Source organism: Leptonychotes weddellii, chromosome 6 (genome assembly GCF_054177405.1).
Source record: "Leptonychotes weddellii isolate Sample4059 chromosome 6, ASM5417740v2, whole genome shotgun sequence".
Taxonomy (NCBI): Eukaryota; Metazoa; Chordata; class Mammalia; order Carnivora; family Phocidae; genus Leptonychotes; species Leptonychotes weddellii.
Genome location: NC_138374.1, coordinates 35,330,547 through 35,347,138, shown reverse-complemented (window position 1 = coordinate 35,347,138; position 16,592 = coordinate 35,330,547). Strand labels below are relative to the sequence as shown.

Sequence of the window (16,592 nt, the reverse complement as noted above, 5' to 3'; positions counted from 1 at the left end):
TGTGGTGTATCATGTTGATTGATTTGCAAATATTCAGCCACCTCTATGGCCCAAGAATAACTCCCACGTGGTCGTGGTGACTAATTCTTTTAATGTACTGTTGAATTCAATTTGCTAGTATTTTATTGAGCATTTTTGCATCCATGTTCACCAGGATATAGGCCTATAATTTTCCTTTTAGTGGAGTCTTTCTGTTATGGGGTCAAGGTAGTGCTGCCTTATAGAATGAGTTTGGAAGTTTTCTTTCCATTTCTATTTTTTGGGGAACAGTTTCAGAAAAATAGGTATTAATTCTTCTTTAAATGTTTGGTAGAATTCCCATGGGAATCTGTCCAGCTCTGGACTCTAATTTGTTGGGAAATTTTTGATTACTGATTCAATTTCTTTGCTGATTATGGTTCTGTTCATGTTTTCTATTTCTGCCTGTTTCAGTTTTGGTAGTTTATATGTTTCTAGGACTGCATCCATTTCTTCCAGATTGCCTAATTTATTGGCATATAATTTTTTATAGTATTCTCTTATAACTGTTTGTATTTCTTTGGTGTTGTTTGTTGTGACCTCTCCTGTTTCATTCATGATTTTATTTATTTGGGTCCTTTCTTCTTTCTTTTTGATAAGTCTGGCTAGGGGTTTATCAATCTTGTTAATTCTTTCAGAGAACCGCACCTAGTTTCATTGATCTGTTCTACTACTTTTTTGATTTCTATATCATTAATTTCTGATATAATCTTTATTATTTCTCTTCTCCTTCTGCTTTTAGGCTTTATTTGCTATTCTTTTTCCAGTTCCTTTAGGTGTAAGGTTAGGTCATGTATTTAAGGCTTTTCTTGCTTCTTGAGGACGGTCTATATTGCTGCATATTTCCCCTTTAGGACTGCTTTTGCTGCATCCCAAAGGTTTTGAACTGTCATGTTTTCATTTTCATTTGCTTCCATGTATTTTTTAAATTCTTATTTAGTTTCCTGGTTGACCCAGTCATCCTTTAGTAGAATGTTCTTTAACTTCCATGTATTTGTGGTCTTTCCAGATTTTTTTCTTGTGGCTGATTTTAAGTTTCATAGCATTGTGGTCTGAAAATATGCATGGTATGATCTCAGTATTTTTGTACCAGTTGAGTCCTGATTTGTGACCCACTCAGTATATGATCTATTCTGGAGAATGTTACATGTGCACTCGAGAAGAATGTGTGTTCTGTTGCTTTAGGATGAAATGCTCTGTTTGTATCTGTGAAGTTCATCTGGTCCAGTGTGTCATTCAAAGCCCTCGTTTCTTTGTTGATCTGCTTAGATGATCTGTCCCTTGCTGTGAGTGGGGTGTTAAAGTCCCCTACTGTTATTGTATTATTATCAATGTTTTTCTTCAATTTTGTTATTAATTGATTTATATATTTGACTGCTCTTGAGTTAGAGGCATAAATATTTACAACTGTTAAAGCTTCTTGTTGTATAGACCCCTTTATTGTGATATAGTGTCCTTCTTCATCTCTTATTATACTCTTTGGCTTAAAATCTAGTTTTTCTGATATAAGTATGGCTTTCTTTTGATGTCCATTAGCATGATAAATGGTTCTCCACCCTCTCACTTTCAATCTGGAGGTGTCTTTGGGTCTAAAATGAGTCTCTTTTAAGCAGCATATTAATGGGTCTTGTTTTTTAATCCATTCTGATACCCTATGTCTTTTGTTGGGAACATTTAGTTCATTTACATTCAGAGTAATTATTGAAAGATGTGAATAGTGTCCTTGTATTTCCTGTGAAGTTGCTGTTCCTGTACATTGTCTCTGTTCCCTTCTGGTTTTTGTTACTTTTATTCTCTCCTGTGTTCAAAGGGTCCCCTTTAGTATTTCTTGAAGGGCTGGTTTAGTGTTCATGAATTCCTTTAGTTTTTGTCTTGGAAACTCTTTATCTCTCCTTCTATTCTTAATGACAGCCTTGCTGGATACAGTGTTCTTGGCTGCATATTTTTCCCATTTAGCATGTTGAATATGTCATGCCAGTTTTTCTGGCCTGCCAGGTCTCTGTGGACAGATTTTTTGCCAGCCTTATGTGTCTACCCTTGTAGGTTAAGTACCTCTTGCCCGGAGCTGCTTTCAGGGTTTTCTCTTTATCTTTGTCATTTGCAAGTTTCATTACAATATGTCAAGGTGTTGACCTTTTTTTGTTGATTTTGAGGGGAGTTCTCTGTGCGTCTTGGACATGAATGCTTGTTTCCTTCCCAAAATTAGGGAAGTTCTCAGCTCTAATTTGTTCAAATAAACCTTCTGCCCCCTTTTCCCTCTTCTTTTTCTGGGACTTATATAATACAGATATTATTTTGCTTTATGGAATTGCTGAGTTCCCAAAGTCTACCTTCGTGATCTAATAGTTTTCTTTCCCTCTTCTTTTCGGCTTCATTGTTTTCCATAATTTTCTCTTCTTTATCACTGATTTGCTCTTCTGCTTCATTTTCCCTCATTTTTATGGCCTCCACTTGGGACTGCATCTCAGTTATAGTATTTTTAATTTTGGCCTGACTACATTTTAGTTCTTTTATTGCTACAGTAAAGGATTACTGTATGTCTTCTATGCTTTTTTCAAGCCCAGCTAGTATCTTTAAAATCATTATTTTAAATTCTAGCTCAGACATCTTACTTATCTCTGTATTGATTAAATCCCTCACTATGAGTACTACCTCCTATTCTTTCTTTTGGAGTGAATTTCTCTCTCTTATCATTTTGTCCAGAAAAGAAAAGAAGAAAGAAAAAGAAACAACAACAACAACAACAAAAACCTTGGGAAGTGTTTCTGGTGTATGCTGTATATACTCTGCTGTTGTGTTTTGGCTGTTCTTTCCCATTGGTCTGTCCTCTAGAGAGATCCTCCTTGCTTATATTGGGGAGTGTTTGGACCTTTAACTAGATGTGCTTTCATTTCTTTGTTAAGATAAGCCCAGAAAAGAAAAAAGAAAAAGTCTGATCCAAGACAAAAGGAAAACGAACAAAAATGCCAACAAACAAACAAAAAACTTTTAAGTCTGATTCCAAAGAATAAGAAAGAAAGAAGGAAAAAGGAATATGGAAAGAAGAAAGGACAAAAAAAAATAGGAAGCCTGAGCCGAACAATAAGAGAAGGAAACAAACAAACCAACAAACGAACAAAAAATTACAAGCCTGATACCAAAAAAAGACAAATATATATAAAATAAAAGATAAAAAAAGAAAAAGAAAAAAATTTTAAAAATTAAGGATAAAAAAAAGAAAAGAAAAAAAAGGGGGAAGGAAGCCTGGTCCTATTTCCAACAGAGCCTTATGTTTTGGAGCACTCTTAATCAGTAGACTTGGTACATGCGGGGGGCCTGTGTTGGTCTTCTGAGGGAGAGGCCTGCTGGGATAGCTCAGAAGCTGACTTGCCTTGTAAAGATGCCCCTGCCAGGTACTGGGGGGTGGGTTTAGTGTAGGGAAATCTAGCCTCCAGTGGAGGCATTGCGTTCCTCTCTGAAGTCCAACTGTGCAGTGAGGGGAGGTTGGAAAGGGTAGGAGGAGTTTGGTGTCATCCTGCCATCTGGTCCCTGGGGAGGGGAACTCCTGGCCACCACTGTTCAGGCAGTCGTCTCAGAAAAGCAAACAACCTTCTCTGTCCTGGGCTTTTGTCAGTTCCCTGCCCTTAACCTATCTGTTCCTGGTCCATTGGTGAGCCCAGTGCCACAAATCTCCTGTATTTTATCTGTGGCTGGTGTCTGGGATTCAAAAATCCAAGTTTTAAAGGTTCTGGCAAGGTGTGGACCCACTCACCTCCCCTGGAGGAGAGCCTCATGGTGTGCCCAGCACTGTCCTGTCCAAGAAAAGCAGTCGTACAGTGCTCACACAGAGGCTAGAGTTTATTGTGATGCATAGCAAAAAGCTGCAACCAAGTTATCTGCTGTCTGCATGTGACTCAGTCCCCTACTCCATTCTGTCCCAGAAAAGCAGTTGCATGGAAGCTTGAATCTATTGTGGCAGACACTGAGAGGCAGTGGCCAGGTTATCTGCAGCCGGCCCATGTCTCTGCTCTCTGCACAGTTCTGTTCCAGAAAAGCAGCCACTCAGCATGCATACTGTGGTTTAAGCCTATTGTGGCTCACAGTGAAAATCTGCTACAAGGTTATCTGCCCTCTATGCACACCTCTGTCCCTGCTGTTGAGCACCGCTCAATGGCTCCCAGCTGGCCTTTTGTCCTTGAAGAGGCAAAATACACTCTTCCAAATGTACTCGGGGAAGGGGAGTAATCTCTTCCACTGCAACACAGGGAATCTCCTCACCAAGCCTTATTGTGCGATCCCTACCCATTGTGCTCTCTCCTGCTCTTCCCCTCTTCCAGAGTTTGCTCCATGAAAAGAGTTCCCTCACCTTTGAAGCCTGCAGCTTTCCTCTCCCCTAATTCAGGACTCTGAACCTCCCATCTGCCATGTTCTATCCCTTCAACTGTGCAGATAATTTTCTTAATCCTCAGATCAAATTGATAGTTGTTCAAAATAGTTGGATGTTGATCTAGCTGTGTTAGAAGCACTAGGCAAGCTCAGGGTCCCCCTACTACTCTGCCACCTTAACTCCTCTACCCTGTTCTTAATCTTTTTAAAGATGTTTATTCTGAAGAAAAAATATACATACCCTGCTGGAAAATAAAGGTACACAAAGTTTAAGGATTGAGATCATGACAATGTTGGTTTTAAAGTAGGTTATCAATCAGAAAATAACCTTATAGATGATAACACCAGTCAATGAGGAAAAATCTTATTTGTTTATTTTCATCAGTAATGTGAAGAAGATAAGCAAATAACTTCGGTTTCCCCAACTTAAATCTTTGGAAGAAATTAAAGAAATATGAAATAAGTGCTCCCATCCACTGATATACACAAGCATTCTGTGGTAAGAACTTTAAGATAGGAACCAATCAGAAGTGTGCATTGTGCATCTGAGAGGCTGGAGCTAGAATAAATAATTTAGAAACTAGGAGTATTGGTCAGCCATGGGATGCTATGATTATTCCCTCTCCTTAGAATTTTGTTCTCTAAGACTGAGAACAATTCTGTTTCTCCAGCATGGGATTGGTACATACATATGTAGCTAAGCTAAGGGCCAAGAACAGCATTTAAGGGAACACCTGATGCAAACCAAATGTATTCCAAGGTGAAGGGTACTATGACCATTATTTCCTTGGTCTAGGCATGGAGGGAATGTGGACCCAAGCACTGGTACTATTTCCATTATTTCCTACATTCCACAGCCTTTTTACAACCTTCTGTCGTTTGAATATATAAATGACTTTTGGTAAATATTTATTAATTCTGTTCAGCCGTGTTCATGGGTAGAGAGAAGTGAAATAGTAAATGTATAAATTTACTAAATTTTAGAAATTTCAAGCACATGGTTTATCAGAGGGGAGAAGAAAAATTTAGTAAAGAATTTTGCAATTAATCATTATCATCAATATGTGGAATATTTAGGAAGAAGCTAGCCATGCACATCAAGGTAAAATGTGGCCTTGAAAAACAGATTTCCATTTCGCTAAGGATGTGCAGGGTCAAGTGAAGTCTGCCAGAGACCTTACACTACAACTCTGTGGACTGCTACATTGGCCAGAATGAAGACAAATGGTTCTCTAGGCCTTCCACTCCAGGGCCATGTGATTTATATCTTGATATTTTCATTCTGCACGTTGTCTCCCTCAGAGCCCTGTGGACCTGCTTGTTTCGCAGAGTGTAGATGACAGGGTTGAGCAGTGGGGTCACCACTGTGTTCACAAGGGCGACCTCCCTGTTGGAGACCAGCCTGTTCCTTTGCTTTGGTTTCACATATATAAACACACAGCTGCCATATATCAGAGAGAGGACTATGAGGTGAGAAGAGCAGGTGGAGAAAGCTTTCTGTTTCTCCTTTGCTGATGGGAGTCTCATGATCGTGACTATTATGTTGCTGTAGGCAATGATGGTTATGATAAGGGATGTCAAAAGGATAAAGGAAGTGAGGACAAAGGCCAACATATCAACAGACCTGAAGTCAGAACAGGAGAGATGAATCGGGGGCCAAGATCACAGAAGAAGTGGGGGATGACATGGGGGCCACAGAAGGGTAACTGGGAAAACTTTACTACCAGACCAGTGATGAGAGGGAAGGCCAAAGCGAAGCAGGCAGTGACCAGGAGGAAGCAAGTCTTCAGGTCCATGATGGTCAGGTAATGCAGAGGCTTGCAAATGGCCACATACCGATCCAGAGACATCACTGCTATGAGGAAGAAAACTGCCGATCCCAGAAATACAGTGACAAATGCCTGTATGAAACAGGCAGGAAAGGAAATGGTTTGCTTGCCTAAGAGAAAGATGACCAGCAACTTAGGAATAACAGCACTTATGATACCACACTCCAAGAAGGAGAAAATGCTGAGGAAAAAGTACATAGGTGTGTGGAGCCAGGGTCAGCACAGGTGATGGTCATTATGACAGCATTGCCTACAATGGATGCCAGGTAAGCCAGCAGGTGCACCAGGAAGAGGACCTTTCCCAGGTGCTGGATGGTAGGAAACCCCTCCAAGGTGAATTCTTGGACATTTGTAACATTCCCCATTTCCATGGGCATGTCTTTCCACAGCAGCATCACTGCTGGTCTTAACCTACAATGAAGAAGACATCAGGAAACACAAAGGTTTTAGAGGAGCATATGGTTAAGTTATTTAACTATTAGAGAAGGTGGAGAGGCAGATAGTAAAGTGGATTAGCCAATTGGTTCTTGAATCAGAAGGACCTGAGTTCAGTATTAGTTCAATAGTGAGTTCTAACTCATGAGAGACGGGTCTTTTTTGGAAAGTTAGCCTTTTTGAACTTTACTTTCACCCTCTATAGAATGAAGATGATAGGATCTACCTGTTCATGTTCTTGTGAGAATTAAGTAAGGTAAAGCATGTAACTCACTTGGCATATGATGCCAATGTTTCCTATGTGTTCCTCAGAGTCTCATTATAATGTTATGATCATTAATATAATGCTTAGTAGATCATCATTAGTCAGCAGAAGTAGTGACATTTTTCTAGTTATACAACATTTTATTTTTAATAATATTATCAATTTGTTTGTAAACATAACAATTACGTTAGTAATATTCTCCTTGGATATCCTTTTTAATAATGCAAAACATTCTATGGTGCAAATTGTGATCACCATCATTTGTTGAAGACTTATGCTTGGTACTATGCTGGTCACTGAAATTCAGTATTTCTATTCCTCTTCACAATAACCATGAACTGCTTCTTATAAAGAAGCAGAAACTGAGGCTTTGAGAGTTCCAGAGAGTTTAGTTCACATAGCTGGCACTTTACCTAGATCTTCCAGCTCCAGAGCCCCTGCTGTTTCCAAATGCAGTGTCAAAATACTTTAAAAGGGAAATAAATGTATTGTTGATGATCTTTAAACTTGAAGTGAACAATTAGCTTTATTTTAATTGTTTCTACACTTAGTTAGTATCACTGATGAGTTAGAGACCTGGGGAATGGCATGAGGCTTAGGGAGCATCTACATTAGCACAAGCATTTTATACAAGAGACAGGAGATCAGAGACATTGGGAGCTTCTCTACCACGTGACATAATTTGTAAATCCAGGATTTACCACCACCCCACCCAGGGTTCATGCTGTCCTGTGATGGAGGTGGGAGCGACATTAGGTCATAGGAATTAGCTCAGTTAGGTGTATGTGCTGGGCACCTGGCACGCATGCACTCACTCTTACATCGAAGCTCAGTGAACATTTTGCTTTCTTCAGATCTCTCAATCAGTGATTTCTCTCACCATGCTGTTTGGCTCTAGTATCTCAATACTAGGCTAAAGGTCAGCAATGTGGAATGTGTCACTCTCACTAACCCACTGTGGGAGTGGGTTAGTGAGAGCCAGGTCCTATAAAGTGCTACTCATGAACAAACTGCTCACCCCTGAGTGGCACAGCCTGAAGGAGCCTCTGCTTCTGTGCCAGTGGACCCCAGTAAGTCCACCAAGCCACCACGGTCTATGAGGCCCAGCATACACATGAGTCACCTCATGGGGCTTCTTTCCCCTGCAGCTATTGTCTTCTAAGAAATCAAGAGCTTGCTCTGGGCTGAGTGGAAAGGAGAGGAGAAGGAAACTCATTTATCACAGGCTGTTGTCCCTGAGTGGGGTGAATATGCAGCCCATGCTGCCAGTGTTCTGGCTGAGGAAGCCCAAATGTTTCATAGCACAGCAAGGCTACAGGGCAGCCTTGACCACTGAAACCCCAGAAAGGATCAAACAGATTAAAACAACCATATTTCACTGCCTCCAATTCTGGGCTAGAGCTGGACTTCCAGACAACTTACGGTTCTGAGAAAGCTCTGGCTCTGCCTCCCCCAGTGGGTAGAAGCCCACCTAACATGCAACATAGCTGTCACCTCCTATACCCTTAATGGGAACAGGTATCTTCTTATAGGTTTAGCCCTGGGTGTTGCTGAGGCAGTGGTCCTTGTGTTTAGGGCTTCATGTCATGGGTACACCTGCTCCAAGTCTCCTTCTACAGCACTATGTTCCTCCATCACATCCTCACCTTTCCATGTGGAGAAGCATCCTTGTTTTAATGCATCAACAATGAGAAGCTGGTGTCATGCAAGTTTGAAGCTCTGTGATATTTTTCCCACCAGAATGTATGGTTGGGAAGCAGGATGAACCCAGCCAGTGAGCAGAGTGTGTAGGCCCCCAAACCTTATTAGATGCTGAAGAGACAGGGACAGAAAGTAAGGGCATGGCTAGTATCCTGGGGATAGCTAATTGGTCACTGTTGAGGATAAGATTTACTGGTGCAAAACTTATATTTATCTTACCTTGTGTGTGGTGATGCTGACTCCCAGATGTCCACACCGTTCTCTGCCAAGATTTTTGAAGGAAATTATATGACAATTTCCCGAGGGTTTTTAAAATCCCAAGCTGAATATTGCTACTGATTTGAGGTAAAAGTCCAGACTACAGTTTTCTACATGTGATGTATGCACTGAGGCCAGAGCATAGTTGTTAATGAACAGATTTTATGGTGAGAAAGAGCTGGATTATATTTTAGATTTCATGAGTCTTTTGGGAAGATACTGGAGAAGTCTGCCTTTCCTGGTCTATTTATATTTACGCTTTCACCAACGTTATGATTCTTTTCATTGCATATTTTCATATAAAAAAATTTCATTGTGCCCAGCAATCTTCTTGAAAAAGGAAAGCACACATTTTTTCCTCTTCAGGGAAGAAGGGGGAATGCTAGGTGGTTTCTGTAACATCTCTAACCTGGCAGGCCTCTCTTTTAAAAAAGAATATGGGAGGAGCTCCTGGGTGGCTCAGTTGCTAAGCATCTGCCTTCGGCTCAGGTCATGATCCCAGGGTCCTGGGATTGAGCCCTGTGTCGAGCTCCCTCCTCCGCAGGAAGCCTGCTTCTTCCTCTCCCATTCCCCCTGCTTGTGTTCCCACTCTCGCCGTCTCTCTCTCTGTCAAATAAATAAATAAATAAAGTAAATAAGAAATAAAAAAGAACATGGGAAATGGAACCCAGATTCTTTCTAGATGCAGAAGAGGAGATGTGAGCCTGAGAGTGGAGAAGCTGTATCCATAGCAACCACTGGCCTGGAAAGCTGCTTTTACTGGGTATCTCAGCTGGGCTGCTCTGGCCAGGGAGACCCATTCTTCTGTGACTTCTGGTTTCCCATCACAAGCCATAGAAGAGTACTTACCTCCCAAAGTGTTTGTAGTCAACCCTGGTACATATGGGAGGTGTTTGGAAATTTGTTCTGCCTGAATCTACCCAGATTAATATTGATCTTAGAAGGTCAAGGCAAATATAGAAACTTTCATGAGTTTCCATGTGGGTTCCACCTTCCCAGAAATAGACAAAATCCCCCATTTTTGAGACAGAGAAAAAGAGAGAGCGTGTGCCCTTGAAGGTGGGAAGGGGGGTAGGCAGTGAGTCTGACAGGAGGCTCTGATTCCCTGACTTTGAGATGATGACCTGAGCCAAAATCAAGAGTCAGATGCTTAAACAACTGAGCCATGCAGGCACTCCATACAAAATCACTTTTATAACATCTGTCCATCACACACTCTGCTTTCAATCCAGGCCAAACCTGGAAGTGAGGGAAAATAAACAATAATGGGAGATGAGTTATAGAAGCTAGAGCAAAGTGAGACTATTTATAGATTTTAATGCCCAGATAAAGGCTCATTTGCATGGGGTTTTAATTTTATTCAGTGGTAGCTTCATGGTGCAGAAATACCTTTCATACCTGAGTGAGTCCCAACACCAACATGATGGTGGGAAGGTGGAAGGAGAGGGCCTGTCCTGTGGTTTGATGGCAAGGCTTAGAAAGTGGACCCTCAAAGAAATTGGCTGTACTAACTCTACACTGCATCTAGCATAAAGGGTGTTGAGCTGGCGCCAAGAAATATTTCAAATTGTCCTTGGCCTATAGTTTCTCTTTTCTGGATAGTGCCCTTGTGGCTCTCCAATACCCACTATTTCTTTATTTTTTTTTTAATGACCTTGAGATCTCATTTATCTTGGACATTTCCAACATGTCCTGTGCTTTGAGTTTTTAGTTAGCCAGTTAGAGTAAGAAAAGGGATAGTTCTTAAAGTTGTATTTATGATTATCAAACATGGAAGGATAAATCAAACATCAGCTTATGGTTTCTCCTCTGCAGAATATGGTTATTTTGCCGCAATATCCCTCAGCCACTCTTGACAAATTAGGCTACACATACATTCATGATTTAGATAATAAGAGTATTTTGGTTTATAGTGGATCTTGTTAATGTGGTCTGTTCCTAGAAAGGTTCCAACTTCTAGTATTATATCCCTAAGGAAGAAAGCTAAGTTAAGGCCTGAGGAAAGGTAAATCTGTTGTCTATGATATTGTGGGAGAGGGAGTACAGGATGCTAATGTGAACAGGATGTGGGCATCAGGATGGAGAGAAGCACTCACTAGGCCAAACCCTAGGCTGAGGTTGGAGCTCTTGGTACACTAATAATACTTTGAGAACCATTTTCCCTCATGGAATTTCCATAAAAATAAGGCAACAATGCTATTGGGAACCTGGAACACATCAATTCCAATCTAGAGGTCTCATTAATATCACACCCAATACCTATCTCTCCATGTGAGAAAAGCATGGTAGTATTAGTAACTTCCAACTTGGGACCACGAGGCAAAACTGAAGGTATAGAGTAATTTATCCTATCTGGGCTTCTTTGTTTTCTTTTTTATTCATGCATGGAAAAAAGAAATCTTTTCCTTTTTAATGAACCTCCTAATATATATATATAATGATTAATTAAGTTTAGTTATGTGGGTGGGATACAAAGAGGTAGAAAAGCTATCTATAAATCTCAGAAGTGAAACTACTTTGCAAGGATCTGGATCCTTCACTACTACTACTTTCCTATTAGGATTTCTTGTGCTTGTTTCACCTCTGATGTGTAGATGCTCCAGGTATTGGGAACAACACGTATGGTTCTTAGTAGTGTTTTTAGCACAGGATTCTTTTTTTTTTTTTAAAGATTTTTTATTTATTTATTGGAGAGAGAGAGAGATAGCTAGAGCCCACGAGTGGTGGGGGGGAGGGGCAGAGGACGAAGCAGACTCCCTGCTGAGCAGGGAGCCCAACGCAGGGCTAGATCCCAGCACTCCGGGATCATGACCTGAGCTGAAGGCAAGACACTTAACCGACTGAGCCACCCAGGCGCCCCTTAGCATAAGATTCTTAAGTATCTTTTTTTTTTTTTAAAGATTTTATTTATTTATTTGAGAGAGAGAATGAGATAGAGCATGAGAGGGGGGAGGGTCAGAGGGAGAAGCAGACTCCCTGCCGAGCAGGGAGCCCGATGCGGGACTCGATCCCAGGACTCCAGGATCATGACCTGAGCCGAAGGCAGTCGCCCAACCAACTGAGCCACCCAGGCGCCCGATTCTTAAGTATCTTTATCTCAGTACCTTTCCAAAATGAAATGGTGAATGTTACATTTTGCAAGGTCAGTATTTTACACAAAGTATGGAAGAGCCCTCAAAAATCTCTCCCCCCACAAAATAAACTCCTTTGAAATGGGGCAAAGTTCATCTTTTTAAGTTCACACCTCTTCTGATAACACCCTTACAGCTTATTACATGAAGCAGTTTTACTCTTAATAGAGGGGAACTACTTAGAGGAGAAGATGAATGCTGTGCAATGGAGAGAAAACTAATTATATAATCCCCTTTCAGGAAATGGGATCCTTTTGGCTGGGCTTGAGACATCACCTCACCAATAATTAGTATTATATTGGTTGCTGTCCAAGATTCCTAAGATTCCGTAAACCAGACTGATCTCTTTCCACACATGTGACTCTGGGGATCTCAGCTGATCAGAGCTTTTGTAAGATATTGGTAGAGGGAGACGTTCTCTGGACTGACAACACAATCAAATTCCGTTTTCTTATCCAGCACTTATCACTGCTTGGGGACAAAGCTTATTTTCTTGGAGATAAAGCTCCTAAGAAGAATTCTCAGGAACCAGAGGAGATAACTTGGAATTCTTCAGCCTCCCAATATGACTGGACTGCTCAGCACTGGATGGAGGTATCTATCAGCCTCTTTTTCCTTAGTTGGGAGGGAGGTCAGGCAATCCACAAGGCAGGGAAGGAAAGTGGCCAGTGCAGGCATAGTGGGGGAGACCGTGCTCAGACTGAACAAGAGGCATACTGCCAGGGTGAACACCTGCTGCATCCTCAGAGGGCTGGCTTCTTCTGAAAGCATGTCTCACCTTTGTCTATCAGGTCTGCTGTTGGGGAAAGATACATTCAGCCAAAAATAGAGGAGCTGGGTGGGTTCAGCTCTGCTTTCTCCTCATACCCATCTTAGTTTGACTCTTCGTCTTGAAAAGAATGGAAATCCTATCAATCATAGTCAATGAGGGGGTTTTATTTCACAAGTAGCATCTCATTCATAGAAATCCTGAAACAGGAGTCACAATAGGCCTGGCTGTCAAGGACACTGAAGGTGGAGAGTGATTCTAGATTCAGGCAACCCTAGGAACTTCAGCATCTGGGTGTTTGGATCCTGTTTCCACTGGTTTCTCATTGACCCTCAAGCCACATTCTTCATGTCTACAACTTTATGGCCTTCTACTAAATGGTGTTCTTTATACTCTTAATTTCTATCCTTCCATTTTTCAGTGACACAGGGTCCATAGTGACTGTAACACTTTCTTGTGGTACATCTCAGTGCTTTGTTTAGGAGAGGAATGATACAAATCTTATGCACTCTTTCATAAGGTGTGAAAAGAGTTTCCAAAATTTCCAAAAAGTTTCATGCAGCAGAATATTCTCTTTTTTCCCTACCTTATTGGGATATAATTGACATATAACATGGTGTAAGTGTAAGGTGTACAAAGTGATGATTTGATACACCCACATATTATGAAATGTTTACCACAGTAAGGTTAACCAGCACATCCTTCACTTCACATAATTACCATTTTGTTGTTATGGTAAAAATATTAAAAACTCTACTCTCATAGCAATTTTCAAGTGTACAATACAATATTGTTAACTATAGTCACCTTCCTATACTTTGGATCCTCATAACTTACTCATTTCATAACTGGAAGTTCACACCCTTTGACCAATATCTCTCCATTTCCCCCACCACTCAGCCCCTGACAACTACCATTTCACTGTAAGTTTCTATGAGTTAGATGTTTTTAGATTTCACATACAAATGAGATAATACAGTATTTGTGTTTCTTTGTCTGATTATTTGACTTAGCAATAAAATATACATCAGCAGATTTATGACAAAGATGACAGTCTAATGCAGTAGGGAAGTGATAGTCCTTCAATAAATGTAGATGGTATTACAGCCAGTGGGTATTCAAATGGAGAAAATACAACCTGACCCTTTCTTTATACCATACAAAAAAAAAAAAAAGTTAAAAGAGGAAAAAAGAAAAGAAATGCAGAAGATGAACTGTAGATCTAAATGTAAATAGTATAACAATCATCTAAGAGAAAACATGGCAGAATATCTTAATGTGTTTGGGAGAAAGTAAAAAAATTTCCTGACCAAGACAAAAGAATTTACCATAAAAACAATGGTACTAAGTATCTCTATTAACTGCAAGACAGCATTAAGGAAATGAAAGGGCAAGTCACAGTGTGGGAGAAGCTATTTTTAATCTAACAAATCTACAAATCAGTAAGGAAAAGACAATGGAACAAAAGAAAACTGGGTAAAATATTTGCAGAGTCCCTTCACAAAAAGATATTACACAAATGGCTGGTATTATATTAAAATATTCAGGGTACTTAATGATGAGGGAAATATAAATTAAAACCAACTGCAATAATATTTCACACAAATAAGAATGGTTAAATTGTAAAATTCAGATGGTGTCATGTGTTACTGAGATGATTCAGCTTTCAGATTATTTATAATGCTGAAATAACTATACATCAACAAAATCTTTTTTTTTTTTGGTTGAATCCAAATTTATGTGATAGGAACTGCAAAAAGCAAGCCAAGAAGTGTAAGTACATTATTGAAGTTATATATAGAGAGCATGATAATGCTGTATTTGTGAAGCCTAGTCATTAAAACTGTGTTTGTCAATTACCCCCAGGACCATTGAAGGAGAAAAATGCTGGAAAAATAACGAGTGAATTTTTATTAGAAAAATGCCACTGGGGATAATTGTCAAAATATTATCAGTAGGTGGAGAGATTAATATCCAGGCTAACAGATGGAGCAGGTAGGTGGAGAGGGAATGAAGGCTTTTGTCATTGTCAGCCCATCTGACTCAACATTTATATTTTGCCTCCCCTCCTACACCCCACTGAACCACTCAGGGTGCTAGCAATAAGTCTTCTTCCAAGCACAGTAGAAAACCAATTCAATAGATCCTTCCAATTTGATAAGCAATCCACATCTGAAACACTTTTCTCCTCATTATGCCATGGCCAGGTGATCATTAACTCCCTAGTTGGAATAGTTCCCAAACTTTGGCATGCATCAGTGTCACCTAAGAGTTTGTAAAAACACAGATTACTGGGCCCCATCCCAGGAGTTTCTGACAGTGTAGGTAGTACCCACAAATTCGCATTCATAACAAGTTACCAGGTGATGTATTGCTACTGGTGTAGGGACCACACTTTGAGACCCAGTGAAATATTTCACTCCTTTGACATCATTTTAATTCTTTTCCAGTAAGTGTAAGTCCATCTTTCAAGAAGATTATCAGTGAGGGAAATGAAGCTAAGGAAATAAAACTGTTTTACATCCAGGAGCAAAGTAGAGTATAAGCAAATCAATGCTGTGGGAAATTGTGGTCTCAAGTGAGGGGCTTATTAGAATGGAGCCGTTTGTAGGAAGTAGGGATAGAAAGAATAAACAGTCAGGGTGACAGGCAAGAGGAAGTTTATTTATTTATTTGTGCTTACTTGGTGTGTCAACTGGCGCTGAGAGCCATAAGCAGAAGTGGCTTCAGAGTTAGTTAGTGGTAATTGTTGATAGAGCATTATCAGGGAATTCTCCAGGGCTGCATGGTACCCTTGTCATCCCTGCACACCATGAGTAAGTAGCTACCACACAGAAATTCTCTGTGCATTGGGCTTATAATAAGAAGTGACAAATTCATTTCCTAGCCTACCAGTGACTCCAGTGGGGATAAATTAGCAGATAATCAATTCTTCAGGGAGTTTTTTAATTGTTTAGTTCAACTTGAAAATACTTTTCTGTGAAACTTTCATGCTTGTGGGAAACCATAAAATGTTGCCATCATTATCTTGCTGATACTCTGAGCAATTGATGCAGGAAAATAGTTATTAGGCATTTCCCCCTCCCCCAAACCTCAGTGATTCTGCCCTTTGAACTCAGAATGGGCCTAGGCAAGGTAGTTACAACACAAAAGGTATGCAAGTAATTTAATAATACAGTGACTGAGTATTGGGCTTTGACTGGGGAAAAAGGAAAGTGTGTCAAGACCAGATAGTGTTCAAAAACTAGAGGTCCAAGATTGGATATAGGTGATATACAAAAATAAAGAAGTAATTAAATAACTATAGGAACTAGTTTCAGGCACGGGGGGAAAACATGTTCTACCCTGTCTCCCTCACTGAAAATGAGTATAAAACAGAATGGATGGGGCAGCCATGAGAGGATCCTGCACTGTGAATCAAGCAGGACGATTGGAAAGAAGACCAGAATTTGAAGTACCACCAAATCAGTGGTGTGTTTACCATGTTTTCTATCCTCTGGTTCTCTTGCTTCTTGGTCCAGTCACAAAAGTGAGCAGCAGAGAAGAGTAACTAAGACCCCATGCTTCTGGCCACAGAACCTAAAAGAGGCACTTTGGAGACATGAGATGTATTGGGGAGATTTTGATGAGAGGGAACTGGAGGAAAGAGATCCCATTAATTTGTTCAATAACTCAAAGATGTACTCCCAAACTATGCATGACTGGATCAGATCTTAATCGGCACAATCAAGACTTTGAAAACTGAATTACCAGAAAGATTTCTGGCCCAATGCAGACTACCACTGGGTGGTGCACACATGGGACAGATCTGAATAGCTTTG

At 40.4% G+C, this 16,592-nt stretch overlaps 1 pseudogene; it reads right to left on the bottom strand.

The window, feature by feature from the left end:
- Positions 1-2,916: 2,916 nt before the first annotated feature.
- Positions 2,917-6,583, bottom strand: LOC102749014 (olfactory receptor 6C74-like; annotated as a pseudogene).
- Between the last annotated feature and the right edge of the window lie 10,009 nt (positions 6,584-16,592).